Source organism: Dendrobium catenatum, unplaced genomic scaffold, assembly GCF_001605985.2.
Source record: "Dendrobium catenatum unplaced genomic scaffold, ASM160598v2 fragScaff_scaffold_749, whole genome shotgun sequence".
Classification (NCBI taxonomy): domain Eukaryota; kingdom Viridiplantae; phylum Streptophyta; class Magnoliopsida; order Asparagales; family Orchidaceae; genus Dendrobium; species Dendrobium catenatum.
Genome location: NW_021319211.1, coordinates 11,998 through 16,310, shown reverse-complemented (window position 1 = coordinate 16,310; position 4,313 = coordinate 11,998). Strand labels below are relative to the sequence as shown.

The 4,313-nt window shown below is 37.1% G+C and overlaps 1 long non-coding RNA gene across 1 annotated transcript; it reads left to right on the top strand.

The window, feature by feature from the left end:
• The first annotated feature begins 3,898 nt into the window (after nucleotides 1-3,898).
• On the top strand, nucleotides 3,899-4,313 carry LOC110094515. The gene is made up of 3 exons (XR_002302878.2): nucleotides 3,899-3,993; nucleotides 4,066-4,132; nucleotides 4,262-4,313. It is a non-coding gene; the product is annotated as an uncharacterized LOC110094515 (long non-coding RNA).

Below are 4,313 nucleotides of genomic sequence, written 5' to 3'. Positions count from 1 at the left end.
GTAGTATATTCATATCGGTACGAAGGATTAAGCAGGGACCGTTATATAGATTTAGTGGACCGGATACTAGCACATGGACACTCCTGCTTGTTCGCATCAAAACCAAATTAGACGACCCTCAGCATTATAGGCTTCTCATATAAATGAGGTCTCTTTGAATAGAAAGTGTCGATATAATGCGTGTGATGGTTGGCTTGCGCATCACATCTCCCTGCATCAGGATTTTTGTCCAAAAGGCTAAAATAGAGAGAAGACAGAGGCCAGACCTGCAATTCTATAGTGACTGGAATGTATGATAAGAAATCATGATAGCGTAGAGCTGCGATACTCTCTTCCTAATGTAAGACATTAAGAGTAGTCTCGTTACCGAAGCCCTATTTGCTCAGGTTCCATTTGGTTTTTCTTGTACAAAGCTGAGCACTACTAGAATAGCTTGTATTCCATATTGGTCTTGAAAGAGCTAGTCATTTTCTCCCTATCATTTCTTGATAGTGTTGGGCGTAATAGAGAATTTTAGTCTTATAAGGCTGCTCATGGTGAAGCGAGCGTGGTGTTTGTGCTTTCATGTTGTACTAGATCTAACGATTTCACTATATCATAGGATAAATCTATTAACTCTTCATTTGAACAATAATTGATAATATACATTTCTACACAAAAGGATTTCTATCTTCTGTCCTTATTAAACGATTGTCTCCAACAATATTTCTCTAAGCCAATCGTGCGTGTCGATATAGATTTGTGACCGATTAGATCACCATACAAGGGAGCAATTGAGTTTGGCACTGTGAATGACGCTTGTAGCATTACAAGAGATAAGTTGGAGGAGATCTATATTATTAATAGCTTCTATATAACCAAAAAGTACTTTTGACACAATTAAGATTTGAACACAGCACCTATTTGAGGATCCAATATGATGCGACTTACAATGAGACATAAAGAGAACTATGTCTTTAGACTGACGTGTGCATATTAGGTGTATATGTACTCATCTATTCATAGTATGAACTTCAGACAAAAGAAAATTAATCCTACACCTAGTTACTTCACTCTACAAACCGCTCTAGCACTCTGTATATAAATAGTTAGATTGTATGGTGACAAACCAATATGAAAATTAGAATACATAAGATCCATGCTGGCGCTCAATCTCTAGTTTTGCCAAAACATTGATTGCAAAAGCAAAACAGTCTATATTGAAGTTCAGGGACTATGAACTTATCATAACAAGCTATTTAAATGACTTTGGTACTCCTGCACCTATGCATTAGCTAACTTTTTTGCTATAAAAGTACGACTGTCTATACTGCCGCGCGATAGTGTTTTGCGCATGGGTAAAAAAAAATTTGACAAGCTTCACCGCACATACAGCCACCACACACTTAGGTTTTGGCCATATGTTAGTTCAAGTTACTTGAGTAAAACGGTACTTGTTGTCAACCACTGTCTTTTCATGCTCTCATTGTTCTAATGGGTGATTTGTGTTTATAATAGAAGGGCTATACTTCTCTATTCTGTCAAAGTAGTATGGCCATTCTGAACTGCCTTAAGAGTCCTTTGCGCCTGGAGTAACAAAGAGAATTTTTGGAAACAGAGTCCCAGTATCATCTCACTCAACGACACTGAACGTTATAGACAAGATAAAGATACATTGATTAAGCAAAAGGAAGAGGAGTGCAACCCACATGAAAGGACCTTCACACCATCACCTCTCACCATTATTTATAGCTTAGAGATAAGTGACTGGCCAGAAATCAAGTCATAAAGAGAATTTTGGAGGGCGCATTAACTCAAATACAATAGTAAAAAATAGGTTAGTAATTCTCATTTACTTTTCCCTTTTCATCTGGTGAAGACATAAATAGCTTTTTGGCTTTATATTTACTTGGTCTTCTTTTTTGTAAGTCGCTCTTCTTCGAATGGATAAATGAATCGAAGAATTAAATGTATACCCCATATAATGACCATTTAGTTTAACTTCTGGTATCCTAAGTTAGAGTTTCTTTCTACGGGACTCCATTAGGAGCATAGCATTAAAAATAAGCACTTGTCCCCTATTAGGAGCAATGCTGTCAAATAAGCCTGCCTCAAAGGAAGCCTCTCACTACATGTATAGTCAACCTAATTATCAACCAGTGAGCAAAGTGCCACTACCTCAGAGAGCCTTGCGGCGCAATAAGCTGCCATGAGGGGATAGATTGAAGAATGCTCATTCTTGGTAGTTTCATCCTATATGGACTTGCCTAGATAGGTCTTCAACCCCATGAGGGGCAATCGCCGAAGAGAATCATCGGCTTCCCAAAGTAATTTGCCTGCAATCTGGCCACATACGTTCCATAGATGCCCTCAATCAAGCTATAGGAAGCACATGCATATAAAGCTTAACAAGCACTATGATACGCCTTAGGTTTAGACAAATTTCGGTTTGCCCTAGTTTCCCCCAAAAAGAGGTAATTTCTTCACCAAATCAAAGAAGAAACAATCACAAGAGGGTTGGATGAGTAAGTTAAAACCTTTGCATAAGAAACCAAGGAAGAAAACAAGATAGTTTTCCCACTTCGAGAAGGACAAGATCTCCCACACGATAAAAACCCTAAGAAAAGAGCAAAGGATGCTAAGGAGATAATAAGAGAAGAAATACACTTTTATAATGCTCCAACCAAACTCTATGGCCCCCTTCATACAATCCAAAAGTCCCTCACATCCCCCAAATTACCCCCGACTTAAGTGGGTGGGCCATGCCCCTCCAACTAAACCCTATGGCCCCCTTCAACAATCCAAAAAGTCCTCACATCCCCAAATTCCCCCACTTAAGTGGGTTGGGCCCCTTTTTGTCCCAGCACCGGTCCCGCCCGCCTCCATAGACCCGCAATCGGGTTCTAGATGGACCTGGGTGAACCGGTCTATCACACTACTTCATTGACTGAACTTGTCCTGGCTCACAATTACTTCACCCAGGATTTTGTCATTCAACTCATGAGGACTCCGCCTTCTATTCATATGGGACTTGCTTTTTGCAAACTCGATCTTACATATTAGTTCTTGCAAATAGCCCAAATGATTTGCTAGAGAACAACTTAAATGTAGGCATAAAAAGGAGACCCACGTGTATTTTCCAACTCAATTCAGGTTGTTGCATTAGTCTGTACTACAGGGCATCATTTTTATTTTTATCATATTTACCTAGGTGTAAAAGGCTTCCTCGTTTAGCCCTCTTAACCTTATAATAAGGGATAAAGAAGTAATTTTTGACTTCAAATAAACTATTCATGGGACTATTCACACATATATGCATCTATATATATATATATATATATATTATATATATATATATATATATATATATATATATATAATATATATATTATATATATGGGATAGATTATAGCTTCTCTCTTATTCTTACTCGATTCTTTAGGTTTAAACTGCTATGACCTGTTAGGCATACTTGCTAATTTTCTTACATGATTCTTCAGCTTTAACCTTCTTAAACTTGTTAGTAGGGTTGGGTGTCGCCCATAAATAAATTTGAATTCAACACAAATATTAAATGGATAAGGTGGAAAAGAGCAGGAAAAAAACACATAAGCAAAATGTATTTATGACTTGGAGATAGATGGAAGAAAAGGTTAAATGTAGTTTGAAACTTATCTAGTTTCTTAACAAGACTACCATAAATGTGACTTGGAATAATTTGACAACTCATAATTAGTTTTGGAACCACCAACAAAAAGTAAAAAGATTGATTTTTTCCTCTCTAACAGTTAGTGGGTAATGAGCCACCAATTTGAGCTCTATGAATCCCCTCTTTTGTATCTGCCTTATGTTTATTTCACGCCTTAATAACATTCTTCCTGCTATTTTACTTTGTCCTTGGTTGGTTTTAGTTCCTCTCTTTGATTTATCTCATTGGTCTTTTGTATCTTCAGGATCCACAAGTTGTAACTGGCTCTCATGACACAACTATCAAGTTTTGGGATCTTGTTGCTGGTAATTATCATTATCAAATTTTAAAATTGTTCATAATCTGTCATATCTGATTCTAAAAATTTCTCTACACAGGGAAGACAATGTTAACACTAACCCACCATAAGAAATCTGTTCGTTCATTAGCGTTGCATCCAACAGAGTAAGTTCACTCAACTTACACTGATCTGCATGGTTTTCTCTGCACCAAATTTTAAACAAAAAAATTGCTCCTTTTCTTATTCATTATAGGTTTGTTTGACTTAGTTGTTCATATGTAATTAATTGGCAGGCAAACTTTTGTATCAGGATCGGCAGATAATATTAAGAAGTTTAGTCTGCCA